Raw genomic sequence first — 14,298 nt, forward strand, 5'->3', positions numbered from 1 at the left:
CGCGGACACCTGGCGCGCCTGACCCGCCCGCGGGGAGATCGGGAGATGCGCGCGGGCGCGGTCTGTGCGGGGTCGCGCACATTGTCGAAGTCACCTCGGTACTGCCTGCCAGCGCTGCACCGGCTCTGCTGCCTGGCTCGGACTCCGCCCAGCCCTCGGGAAAGATATGATTTCCGTTTGATTGCGGGAGGGGCCGCCCTCCAGACAGGTGCGCCCTGGAGAATCACTTCTGTTCTTGAACTGAGTTTTGCTTCTGAGATTCCCTAGCGAGCAGTCGATCTTGTTAGTCAGGCTCTGACGGACTGTTGGAAATATTTCGTGTTTTACCTGGATCTGAGAGTGAGAAAGGGGTAATAGGTGAAGCGGAAAGGGCAATATAAAGAAAATGTGCCAAGAAGATGACGTGTGGGAAATAAAAGACTTTTTAAGAGTTCTCCCTTAGTACAACTTCAGGACTGTGTACTTTGCACAGATGCAGTCCCAGAAACATATGTTCTTCCTCATTGAGAGCTTCTGTTTCCCTTGCAGATACACAAATTGTACCCAGTACACTCTTGCTCACCCACTTCTCTCTTATGAACACACCCACAGAGAGAGAAACTCCAATAAGAAGCATTAGGGAAGAGCTAACTTTTAATAGGTAGTACTTTTTAATAGTCCAGTTAATGTTGATTAAGTTGTCTTTATGACAGGCTTTTTGTAGGGGGACGGATGGAAGGGGCTTCCGACTTTCACTTGCATCTTCTACAAGTTGTATTTATCATGCTATTAATTATGTTTCACACACAGTTGACTCCTAAGAACTTGAGAGCTAACCTCAACAGGAAGGGTCTTTGACTTTGAAATTTACAGCCTAAGCCACTCGTCCTGATTTTCCTCTTTGGACATGAAAAGCAGAAAGAAAAACATCTATTCTTGGTATTAACTAAGATAATCTTCCCTTTGATTGCTTGGATTTGCATGTTCACTTTCCCTCAAATCTCTCAATTTCTGTAAAACCCCACTTAAGGGGCTGGGGTTGTGGCTCAGTGGTGGAGCACTTGCCTAACATATGTGGGGCCCTGGGTTCAATCCTCAGCACCACATAAAAATAAATAAATAAATAAACAAACAAATAAATAAATAAAATAAAGGTATTGTGTCCATCTACAACTAACAAAATATAAAAAACAACAAAAACCCCACTTAATTCAGGCTTGGAGTAACTGGAGAACACAGCTTCCCTCCTCTCCGTTTTCCTATCCATACCTTTCTACACTTGCAGGAGTATATGGCTTTGCATTTAACATGAACATGGGAGGAGGGGAGCAGAGGAAATCAAGGGACTAAACGCTTGAACTGAGTGGTAGTAGTTTTATCACCCCTTCCTAACAGGCCACATGGCCAAAGGTCCTGTGGAATATAATGCTTAAGTGGGAGACTTGTGGATGGTTATCTTGGAGTAATTTCTCCTATCCCAGCAGGACCAGTCTTTAAGTAAATTACACCTTGTGTAAAGCTCAATTATGCAACTAGATGTAAACATCCAACTCTTATGCTGAGATTTAATTGAAAACAGAGGGATGAACTGAAGGTCGAGTGGTAATAGAGACTTCAAACAACAAGCTCCATTTTGGGTCCTTTCTTTGTCTTTTCCCTCTTTCCCTTCTCATGGCTTCTTCTGGCAGTCCCACATCTGCTGCTTTGAAAGATGTTTTCAATACCTGTGCCTGCAGGGTCATCTGAGGCTTGTCTTTTGGTTTTTGCCTGTGTTTTGTGACCTATGAAGGTCAGCTCCGCCTCCATATAGATCCCACATCAGAGGAATAAAGACAAATTTTTCTTATTTATTTTAGTGAGCCTCATTTCACTTTTTAATTTTTTTAAAAGTTGTAGATGAACACAATACCTTTGTTTTATTTATTTATTTTTATGTGGTACTGAGGATTGAACCCAGTGCCTCACATGTGCAAGATAAAATGCCCTACAATTGAGCTACAACCCCAGACCCTCATTTCACTTTTTTCCTTTCAGTTTTTTCAAAGTATGACATAATTGATTATCCTGTTAGGGAGATTCCAATAACTGAGCACATATGAATCTTGTTAGTAGATAGTTGTGTGATTTGATGGAAGAAAGGTGATAAAAACAGCTTGTGGGGTGGTGATGTAGTTCAGTGGGAGAGTGTTGCCTAGCATGCACAAGGTCCTGGGTTTAAGCCCGGGTCCTGAAAAACCAAAACAAAAGAAAACACCAACAAATGAAAAAACAGCTTTTGAGGCTAAGGCTGGAGGATCACAAGTTTGCAAACATCCTGAGCAACTTAGTGAGACCCTGTCTCAAAATAAAATTAAAAGGGCCAGTGATTAACTTCAGTGGTAGAGAACTTGCACATGTGAGGCCCTGGTGTGTGAGGCTCTGGGTTCAATCAGTACTGCAAAAAATAAAACAAAACAAAAACTTGTGAGTAAAAAAAGATCTAGGTTCAAATGTTAGCTTGTCTTTTGTAAGTAGCATGGCCATAAACAAGTTTCTTTATATTTTTACATCTCAATTTTCTTATCGGTAAAATGGGAACAATAAAAATATCTTCATGTAGTGCTGTTTTGAGGATTGAACAATAGGTAGGGTATAAGGAATGTTCTGCCTTACTCAGAGATCCACTTCTAGACTCCCTCACTTCCTTCAGGTGTCTGGTGATACGTCACTATTATCACCTAAATGATACCCTTTCACATGCACCTACCCAGTCACTCACTATCTCACTTCTCTGCTTCATTTTCTACATGGCCCTTATATTCACCTCACATAGTTCATGGTTTCCTTACTTGTAAATTGTTTTGCTACTCAAATATGAGCACCCTGAAAGCAGGGATTTTGTCTTGTTCACTCCTGCTCTCCAGGGCTTAGGATAAGTAATCAATAGGTATATCGAATAAATGAATGAATGAAACATGTACTAAGGCATTTGATACCTTATATGGCATATAATGAATGCTCAATGACTATTAGTAATTAGCATCTAGGCTTTCAAACTCTTTAGGTAATTTGATATCCTTTAAAAAGTCACATGGATTGCCCAAGGTCTTTCAAGCCTGCAGTCAAAGTATAATCTGAGCAGCATTTTCATCACAGACTTGACTGGGAACAATCAATCTGCTAGTTCATTCAGTGTATTAGTGCAAATTTGCAATGCTGGTTTCTCTTACTTTTTATTCTGGTTACCTTTTGAAATTTTTAATAAATGGAATAACAACCTGTTTTTTAAAAATAGTCACTTGGATATCATTATGGATTCTAGGTAACCCACTCATTTGCTGTGTAATATTCCTTATAAGTAGAAAACAAACTGAACCAAGGTAAATTTTGAATTTTTGAACTCAATGGTTCAGTAGAACACTCCCTTTGAATATAAGAAACAGATACACGTCTGGAAATGATCCTTTGGGAAGTGAGAATTCTATTGCAATAGCAATAGTTTAATTACAGGATGAAGAAGTATTTGGTCTTTGGCATTGTGCCCCCAAACCTAGTCTAGATATGCTTCCATTCCAGCAGAATGCAGGCCCTATCCTGTCCTTGTTTCTTGGGAAAAGTGCCTGCTTGATTTCCTAAATTGTGAGCAAACTCTTTGTAACAATTACACGTAGCTTCTGGCCAACAAATCGAAACATGGAAACAAAATGCTAGGAGTCCTTTTGTGATGTTTGCCTGTTCTGCATTTGCCAGCTTTTGGCATTTAGGTTCAATTTTGAAAATTTGTTTTCTACTTTTGTCTTTCATTTACTAACATAATCTGATTGAAAAAAAAAAAGAGCAAAACCACAAGAGAGTTGAAGTGGAATGTAAATAACAGATAACCACATTAGGAGGCCGCAATCCCTTTTGTTGTGAACCTACAATAAAGATTTGGAGATTCTGGAGTTTCAGCCTTGCATTTTTATCTGATTTGCACATTCTAGTCTTAAAGCACTAACCTTTAATTGTCTTCAGATCTACAGTTACTAGAAGACTAAGTATAGCATATGGTAAGAGTAAATCATATTTTAATGGAGAATATGAAAGAATAGTAATGGCACCAACATGCTTTGATTCATTTTAAAAAACAAAAATGCTTACATATTTCATAAATGGCAACTTGCATGAAATATTTCCTGCTACTATTTTCCAGGGTATTAATATCTATTGCTTTTAAAAACCATTTCCTAACTTAGTGTAAGGGATCTGGCAAGGAAAAATTAATTTAAACCTTAGAATTTGTTTCCTCTTTTAGCAAATGGATATGTTGCCAAGGCAATTGGTAGCAGTTTCATCATTAGCCACATAATGAAAATGGAGCAGGTCTAGAAAAGGAAGCAATGAACATGTAGGTGCTGAAAACCACTCTCTGATGGGTACTTTCAACGGCAGTGAGGGCAAGGTATTTATCTCTAATTAAAATATTTGTTTGTGACTTGGGGTATATTGCAAGTGTGTAGGTCTGAACTCTCCTTTTTTTATTAGGGCATAATAATATACATAGTATTTGGATTCATTTTGACAAAATTCCACATACTAGAAACCTCCTACATCTTAGCAGACCTCAAACATGATGTGGGAGGTGGAAACCAAGTAGGCGACCTGGCAAGAAGCTGGCAATGAGCAATTTGCTCATGGTCACAGAGGCCTCGATCAGTTCCTTTAATCCTGACTCACAGGCATGTAAAAGCAAGGTACATCAGCTTCAACAATTATCTTTTGGATGGATGACCACAGCTGCTGTGTTGATGGTTGCCAGATCTTTCACCTGATGAACAGAGAAGCTGAAGGGAGGGGATAACACGGCCAACTCCTGGCACACATTCTTGGCTTCATTAGAGATCATGGCCCATACTTTGTCTCTGCCACACAACCTAGCACTGAGACAACTAACAGGTGCTCAAAAAATAGTAAATTAAGTGTAACATTTCATTGATTGGTATTTAGGTCATTAGTGTGCCCAAGTGGACCCAAGTGTAACCAATCAAAAGGAATGGTCCTGAAGGAGGTTGCCAAGGTCTGAAACAAAATGCCAAAATAACTCTAGTGCCTAGGGAAGCATGATATTTAGCGATGTCTAAGCTCATGAAGGTATCAGAGAAACTCAGTAGGATTTTTCAAAACAAATTTTTGAGAATACAGCACCCCAGTGTCATGCATTCTTTAAAAATGTTGCATTTGTTAGGTGTGGTGGCACACGCCTGTAATTTTGAGTGACCTGGGAAACTGAGGCAGTAGGATCAAACACTTGAGGCCAGGCTCAGAAACTTAACAAGACCTAAAAAAATAAGTGGTAAATCAACCCTGGGTTCCATCCCCAGTAGCAAAACAAACAAACAAACAAACAAATCCCACTCTATGTATTTTTGAATCACTTGGAAGTTGAATATAAAATATTAATTGATATAGGTCTGTATTCATTCATAAGTAAACTATTTGTGTTTTAAATTTGTCTCTTCTTATACACACTATTATTTACTTGAAATAAGTTGAAGTATTATATTTTATGTAGAAAATGAATACCAAAGCCAAAAGCTGGTTGTGGTGTTGCCTGCCTGCAATCCCTGCTACTCAGGAGGCTGCCCAGAGGGGTCAGAAGTTTGAGGCTAGCCTGCACAATTTAATGAGACCCTGCCTCAAAATAAAAATTTAAAAAAGGACAGGGCATGTAACTCAGTGGTAAAGTCTACCTGGGTTTAATCCCCCGTCTCTCTCTGTCTCTCTCTCTTTCTCTCTCTCTCTCTCTCTCTCTCTCACACACACACACACACACACACACACTTAACAATTATTATTAGTTTATCTGGCTTGAATTTTAAAAGCTCCACCCCACTTTTTCCTTTCACAAATTAAAAACATCATAGAAGGTTGAGGATGTGGCTCTATGGTAGAACATTTTTCTATTATTCTATTTTCTGGGTTCAATACTCAGCACTGCTAAAAGAAAAAAAAAGGATTAAAACAGAATGATTACAGTAATTACCATTAGGGAGGTAATGATAGAGAGAAAGAGACTTTACCACTTGAGGGAGAAGTTACATAGATGTATCACAAGGGGTATATAGAGATGGGTGGACATATTGTGGCCATGGTTGTAACAATCTGACAATTTGAGGACTCAATAAATGGTTGCTCTAATTGTTATTTAGAATTGGCACCTCGGAGGTTGACAGGATTATTATTACCTTTTGGCTGAAGCAAATAAGCCAAAGGAAGGTGATTTTGATTGACTTATGAATAATGCATTCCTGGCCCTGACTGTAGCTCTCTGTCTGTTGAATCAGTGGAGCTTAAGCTCTGTCCAGAGAAACCCTACATATCTTCAGAAATGAAACCCTGTTTTGCCGAGTAGGAAGCAGTACCTACCAGTCTAGTTCAAAAGTAGGTGGAGTTCCACTCTGTTCCCCAACTCTGTGATGTCACTGGTGCTTGGCTGGGCATTATCTTAGATATTATTCATAGGAACTCATAAATAATTAAAAGCATTAATAAAATATACAATTGAACCTTAAAGGGAATTAATAGTATGATTTTTTTTTGTGGAATTCCAGCTTATAATAAGAAAAAAAATACATGGCATCTTTATAATAGTAAGAAGGAACCTGTACTGTTTACTTGAATATAGTAATCACAAAAAGAATCACAGCAGTTTATTAGTCCAATTCCATTATTTTTACATTGTCATACCATCATGTCCTTCCCTTTCATCAGTTCTGCCAAAAATTGTCCGAGGTGAGGTGGCCTGTGCCTTAATTCTTCCCTCTTCCTGGAGTATACTTCCCCCCATCTCTGTAGGACTGACTTCTTCCTGTCATTCAGATGTATTTCAATATTTCTTCCAAAGAAAGAATTTCTCTGGCCAACCAGTCTGATGTAGCCACCTGTGATTCCCTGTGAAGTACTTAGTGCAACCTGACAGCTTTCTTGTTTACAGAGGCACACATGGTTAGGTATGTTATCTCTCCTGTTGGGATATAAGATTCATGCAAGCAGAAACTGCCTGTTCATCAATTCATTTGCAGTGCTCAAAATCCATATGGATAGTAAGTTTGTAAGTTTTATTAAATGATAAGCAACAGAAATAGATTGTAATTTTAGTTCTGTTTTTAAAAATAGAGTTTAAATGTGGGGGAAAACCTTTATGTAATTTTCTGAAAGATGGTTTCTAATGAGAGACCAAATTTTGAGACATTTAAAATTTTCATTATTATTATTATTATTTTTTTTTAACTTAATGCTGTGCGTAACAATGTGTTAAGTGAAGGTTAAGCAATGGCCTGTTTTCACAATTTCTTTTGATCCTGGAACCTGAAACCTGAGCTTTACTGCTGAGTTCTAGCAAAGCTCCCAGAAGCATCTCCTTTTAGTTAGGTCTTCTCTGGCATCCTCGGAAGGGCAAAAGCCTTTTGGGGAGCTTAGAGTTTTTGTGGTTTCATGGGTAGGTCTAGACAGAGCATGTTCTCCTGAATCCCTGAGGTCACTTGCTTTATCCTCATAGCCACACTTACATGCAGCCACTGAAATTCCTCAACATTGTCACTGGGTTGAACTAAACTAGTTCAAATTTAGAATCTATTTTAAATTTATGATCTTTCTAAGCTAAAAGTGTTACATCTTAGATCGCAGGAAACTTTTTGAAGAAACACTGGCCATAGAACTGAAGTCAAACAGGAATCCTAGGGTTGCTTTTTTGATACAGAGGAGGATGCAAGAAAGAAAGGCTCTTCTGAGGTTGTGGCTATGGCAACAGCTTGTTTGATTTGTGTGTGTGTGTGTGTGTGTGTGTGTGTGTATTGCTGGGATCAAACCAAGGGCCTTGTGCACGCTGGGCAGGCCATTCTAGCACAGTGCTGTACCTCTGCTAATATTTCAACTTTGTGTATTTCAGAATTAAAACAAAAACAACAACAACTAAACTTTTGGGCCGTGATTGACAAGGCACTTATTTACTTAATAAACCAAATTTCAATAATGGTATCAGGAAAGTACTTAAATGAGGAAAGGGTCCCATTCAGTCTCTGTTGTTTAATGGATCAAGACAATATTAATTATTCAAGCATTCCAGGATCTTTCTCATCAGCCTCATCTGACCAAGCTACTTTATCTCACAAAGTTCTCCATAAACACTGCAAAGCAGCCAGGCCAAAATTCTCATCAGACTCTAAATTGTTAGTGCACATCTCCTGTTATTTTCAGTGGTTATCTAGTTTTTAAGGTCCAATTCATGCTTGCCATCTTTGGAGAGACTGGCTTTATTTATTTATGAGTTCGTCTTTGTTCTAACCCCTAGACTCTGAGGATTAAATATTGTGTTTTTACCTCTTGAGAATCAAATGAGGTAACATTTTCAAAGAGTTCAGCCCAGTGTCCTGAATAAAAATGTATGCTCTATATTTGGTTATGTATAAAAGGTGCTGAAAATAAAAACTGGGGGATTAAAAATGAATAAATGCATAATGTAAAAGAAATATCTAGCATAATGGTGGAAAGCATAGCCTCTGGGGTTAGATAAATCTGGATTATTTTTCTTACCTTCCACTACTTACTACTCGTTTAACCTTGATTTCATGTACTTCTCTAAGCTTTAGTTTCCTGGCTTGAAGATAGGTCTAATAGATAGTATAATTTAATAAGGCTAACATGACAAAGAGAAAAACACACGTGAAAGCTTTTTATAAACCATAAAGTACTATATGAATTTGAAATATATCTTCCATAGTTGATAATTTGTATATATGTGCCTTCAAAATAACATCATCTTAAAGGCAGCAACTTGCAAGGTAGTAGCTAGGAACTTGGCACTGGCCAAGAATAAGGCCTATTCTATTTGTATCCTGAAGGAGTTTTCATAGTAGGTAGAGATAAAACATATTTCCTTATCAAATAAATATGTCAAAAGTTAAATAACAATGGCATATCAACATATTCAAAGCAACAAAATAGGACACATACAGGATGATATACCAAATTGGAAAGATGAACAGTATTTCTGAGGTCCCAGGACTAAGAAACAGCTTCTAGGTTGGGATTAGCAGAGAGAACATTTGTAGACTGTGGCTGGGTGTTAAATGAGCTGGGTCTTGGGGTCAGGTAGCATTTGATTTGGTGGGAAATGGGTTGGGGGCATGAGAATGGACTGCTATAGTATGGAGCTGGAGGAGTATCACAGTTGCAAGGCCACTGAGGAACCAATTTGATTAGAGTGGTTCAGGTTGTCCGAACATTAGGATCAAAGAGGAAACTTAGGCTGGCTCAGTGGTGCACGCCACTAGAGACTCAGTGCTTAGGCAGGAGGATTGAAAGTTCAAAGCCTGCCTGGGCAACTTAGCAAGGCCCTAAGCAACTTAAAATAAGAAATAAAAAATAAAGGACTGGGGATGTGGCTCAGTGGTTAATCATCCCTGAGAGTCCAATCCTGGTACAAAAAGAAACAAAAATTACAGATTCCTGCAGTCCACTGCAGAGTAATTGAACAAGAATCTCAGAAGGCTGGGTCAGGTCTCTGTAGCCTGAAAAATCTGTCAAGGTGAGGCTAATGCCAGTTTGGGGAAGCCCAAGTGACAACAACTAGTGGATCATGAGTAAGAAAGTACAGGTTCAAGCTCCAAAGGCCTTGAATGTTAAGATTTTCAATTTTATAAAACAGCATTTATCAAACTTTAGGAATGTGTGAATGTTATTTTAAAGTGGAAAATTTCTTTGATGACTCTATCAGAAAATTGCAGAAGCCAGTGGAGAGGCATAGAAAGTGTTGGGACAGTGTTCAGAGGCAAGATTCTCAGATCGATTTTTTAAAGAATATTTTTTAGTTATAAATGGATGCAATATCTTTATTTTGTTTATTTATTTTTATGTGGTGCTGAGGATCGAACCCAGTGCCTCACATGTGCGAGGTGGCACTCTGCCACTAAGCCCCAGTCCCAGCTCTAGATATTGATCTTTTTTTTTTTTTTTTTTAAATCTGTGAATAGTCTACAAGGGAAAAAAGAATGGAAGCAGATTGATAAATTAAGAGGCCACAACTGCAGTGCGGGAATTAATGGGATCACAGAATTCATGCTTCCAAAGTATGTTTTTCCCCCCAGCCAGACACAGAAGAAGGAAGGTTGCAGGAGCATTTTTGCTGTGGCCTGGAAGGGAGGTGCTCAGAACCATTTGAAATATCCCTGAAAAGTTTGTTCTTTAGGAGGTTAAGAATGCTTCTTTTCTCTGTCTCCCTTGGCTTTGACTCTTAACCACAAGCAACTCTTGCAATACTAAAAGAACTGTGGATCTATTTAATATATGTAAATTAACTAAAGGAGGACATTTTTCAACTGATTTACCTGGGATTTAAAAATATCTCTTCCCATCCTTAAAAAGCTTTTCCTCTATCACTTGTCTCTGGCAATTAAATTAATGGTTTTTAAAGTATGGTCCGCAGACTCTCAGAGGTTCCTGAGACCCTTTCAGGGAGTTCTGCAAAGTAAAACCATTTTTATGATAATCCTGAGACTTCACATGCTCTTTTTACTATGTTGACATTTGCACTGATGGGGCACAGCAATGGTGGTGAAATTGCTGGCAAGCCAGTGATCCTGATGGACTAGCAGTCATTGTATTGTTCATTGTCACATACTTGCAATAAGAAATAAAATATTAGTTTCTCTTAGAAATGTTATTGATAGAGCCTGGTACTGTGGTACACATCTGTAACCCAAGCCACTCTGAAGGCTAAGGTAGGAGGATTGCAAGTTCGGGGCCAGCCTCAGCAAGCCTGGGGTTGAATTCCCAGTACCAAAACCAAACCAAAACAAACAAACAAACAAACAAACAAAAAAAACCCGAACAAAAACAGGGAAAAGAACCCTCTATGATGGAGCAGTACAAATCATTAATTTTATTAAGTCCTGGCCCTCAAGTATGTGCTTTTTTAAAAATTCTGCACGATGAATTTGGACATACACGAAAGAACTGCCACTGTATATTGTCTTCAGGAAAAGCATTTTTGTCCCTGTTGTTGAATTGCAATTTTGACATCAAGTTGATGTCAATTTTTCCTTGTAGGAATGACTGACAAAATACGATTATTCAGACTTGGGTAATTCATTTATTGAAAATAAATGAACTAAGCATGTTGATTCAAGTACACTGATTACAAGTATTTGTTGCAAATGCCAAGATTCAAGCTTTTAAGTAAAAACATTAGAGTTTTGGAAGGCATGTATCTGTCACCATTGTGACCTTGAAAGCTTGTCATATTTTTCTAATGAGATTGATGGTGACGTTAATAAGCTTTTTTTGGTTATTGTATAGTAGGATATATCAACATGTGGAGAAGTCATATATATCTTACAGAATCAATATTTTTATTTTTTAATTAGTGTATTATAATTATACATAATACTGGAATTTATTATTACATGTTTATATATGCACACAATAATAAAATTTGATTAATTTTGAGGGAACCAATATTTGTAAAGTTACAGTCATGCAAGGTTGAAAGACAGTTCAAAGTGCAAAGTAGACAAATGGATTTTAAGGTAACTGAATAAGAAAAATTAATTTAATTTTAGATTTCCCATCACAATGAACCTTTAAGATTCTGCCATTTGTCGAACTTTCATATGACATCAAAGAAAATACCCATAATTACCTGAAAAGACTGTAAATCTGCTACTTCCTTTCCAACTGCTTCTTGTCTATTACCCGGGGATTAGGCTTCAACATATAAAGTTTGGGGAGATGCAAATACTCAGACCATAGCAGGTATATTCTGAAAGGAATTGAAAACTGGTATTTAAGCAAATACATGTACACACATGCACATACCAGAACTATACACAATAGTCAAAAGGTGGAAATAATTCAGATGTCCATTAGCAGATGAATGGATAAACAAATTGTGATACACACACACACACACACACACACACACACACACACACGAGAATATTATTCAGCCATAAAAGGAATGATACTGATATATGCTATAACATGTATGGACCTTACCTTGAAAATATGCTAAGTGAAATAAGCCATAGAAGGTCACATATTGTTTGATTTCATTTATATGAAATATCCAGAATATGTAAATCCATAGAGACAGAAAGTAGGTTGGTATTTGTAAGGGACTGGAAGAAAAGAAGAAGGGGGAAATAACTATTCAATGAGCATAGGGTTTCCTTTTGGGGTAATGCAAATATTTCGAAAGTAGTACAATATTATGAATATAATTAATGCTTTGAATTGTTTACTTAAAATTGTAAATTTTATGTTATGTGACTTTAAAAAAAAATCGCTTCTGGATGATCACCAGATACAGGGCCTGACACTCAGCAGGGATTCAGAATTTCTTTTTCAGTTTTAGTCAAGTAAGCAGAATGAACGATATCCGTTTTCTTTCTGTTGGCAGTGTTTCGAGTATCTGGTGCTAATGTAATCATTATTTTGGCTATTATCAGACTTAGCAATGCAATTTTTGCTTTGATATTTTTCCCAGTTGTTGTGTCAGGCAGAATTAGGCAGTATGCTAAAATAAAATCAGTCTTTCTTACATAAATGATTGGTTGGGTGAGTCTGTTTTTAGTCACAAATCTCCTTTGAAGTCTAAAAGCAAGCAAGAAACTTGAGATGGTTGACGTTTTCCTACAGAAGAGTGGAAACATACCGAGTATTGTTGGAAGAATGCAAGATTTATCAACCTAAAATATGTCCACATCCTCAGTTCATCTACCAAAGGTGGGGGTCACCAACTGGGTTCTTTGTGCAAGGTTGTTCGGTCCCTCATTCAACAAACTTTTAAGAAATGCCCTAGGGCTGGGGATGTGGCTCAAGTGGTAGCACGCTCTCCTGGCATGAGTGCGGCCCGGTTCGATCCTCAGCACCACATACAAACAAAGATGTTGTGTCCGCAGAAAACTAAAAAAAAAAAATAAATATTAAAAAAAATTCTCTCTCTCTCTCTGTCTCTCACTCTCTCTTTAAAAAAAAAAAATGCCCTAAATTTATTGGATTATGGAAGAACGGTTTGCTCACAGTTCTGTGACTTGCCATTGTTCTCTCTTCCCTGGTAACCAGGAATGATGAGACTCAACAAGCTATAATTGACCAGAAATGGGAGTTTGTTTTTCTTATTAGGAATAATGCTGGAACTAACCCAGTGCCTGTTAGAGAAAGGTGGGTCAAATAGGAGAGAAGAGTAGGACAGGCTCAGTTTTCCTTCTGTTAGAAGGGACACATATAAATAAGGCAAAATATATAAATACTGTTATTGAGGAAACCTATGTACTGTAAAATATTTAACAAAAAGTGAAGAGGTGATGTGAAGGAAAGAAGAAGAGAGAAAGTCGATAGAGCACATCCAAAAATTCACTTGTCAATGACATGTGGGGAAAGTACAAATTGTTGAATTCTATAGAACATCAGATCAGTTTATATTCCCTGATATTATAAATTATGAAAGTCGTGAGGCAAATAGAACAGATTTCTAAATCTTAGTAACATTCGGAATCACTCTGATAACCTTATAAAAATGTAATTGCCAGAACCCCACCTCAGATATTCTGTGCAGTTCTAAGGTGGAGTCCAGTGATCAGTAGTTTTAGAAAGATCCCCAAATGAATTTGATGCATAGCTACATTTAAGAACTGCAGAAATGGGCATGCAATATTTGCTTTTGTCCCAGTGTCTGCTGGGTGGTGCAATGCCTTCTCTCTGTAGAACAAGCAAAGGAAACACGGTGAAATAACCCCACAGAACAGAAACGTCATTACCTTTTAAAAGATGTTCATGAAAAAAAATGTGACTTTCTCTCTCTTTTTCTTTTCTGGTGACTGACTTAGGAAGGAGCCAGCTTCTTTCCTCCTCTGGATCAGAAGAGGAGCTACAGCAGTGACATCAAGTGGTGGTTTTAGGGCATTTTTCCTTTCCAGGTGGGACACTGTCTTTGAAAACTAAGTGACTTAAGTAAGGGTGTTTTTTTTTTTTTTTTTCTCTTTTTTTCGTTTTTCTTCCCTCCCGTCAGCTAGGGAACATATTCTTTAGTTCTTGCTCACTGGAAATGCTGAAAGAATGAGAAAAACAAACAATCAAACAAAAAAAAAACAAAAAAAACAAGAAACAAAATTTGAGCCTGCCATGTGATCCTTTGAGTGCTATCCAATATAAACACCTTTGTTTGAGTTGTTTCTAGCACCAGGTGGTTTCAGTGGAAAGAAGGAAAGCCTATACTTTACATGCAAAAACGATGGTAATGCCAAGGAAACTGTCAGTATATTTAAAACAACGTGACTCATAAAAGAGACAGCACTGTAAACT

At 37.8% G+C, this 14,298-nt stretch overlaps 1 long non-coding RNA gene across 1 annotated transcript in view; it reads left to right on the forward strand.

Moving 5' to 3' along the window:
- Positions 1-14,062, forward strand: part of LOC125616639 — a 17,232-nt gene extending 3,170 nt beyond the window's left edge. Inside the window, exon 2 of the long non-coding RNA XR_007347363.1 lies at positions 13,824-14,062. This is a non-coding gene — a long non-coding RNA (uncharacterized LOC125616639). The remainder of the gene's footprint in view (positions 1-13,823) is intronic.
- Positions 14,063-14,298: the final 236 nt, after the last annotated feature.

Source organism: Marmota marmota, unplaced genomic scaffold, assembly GCF_001458135.2.
Source record: "Marmota marmota marmota unplaced genomic scaffold, marMar, whole genome shotgun sequence".
Taxonomy (NCBI): domain Eukaryota; kingdom Metazoa; phylum Chordata; class Mammalia; order Rodentia; family Sciuridae; genus Marmota; species Marmota marmota.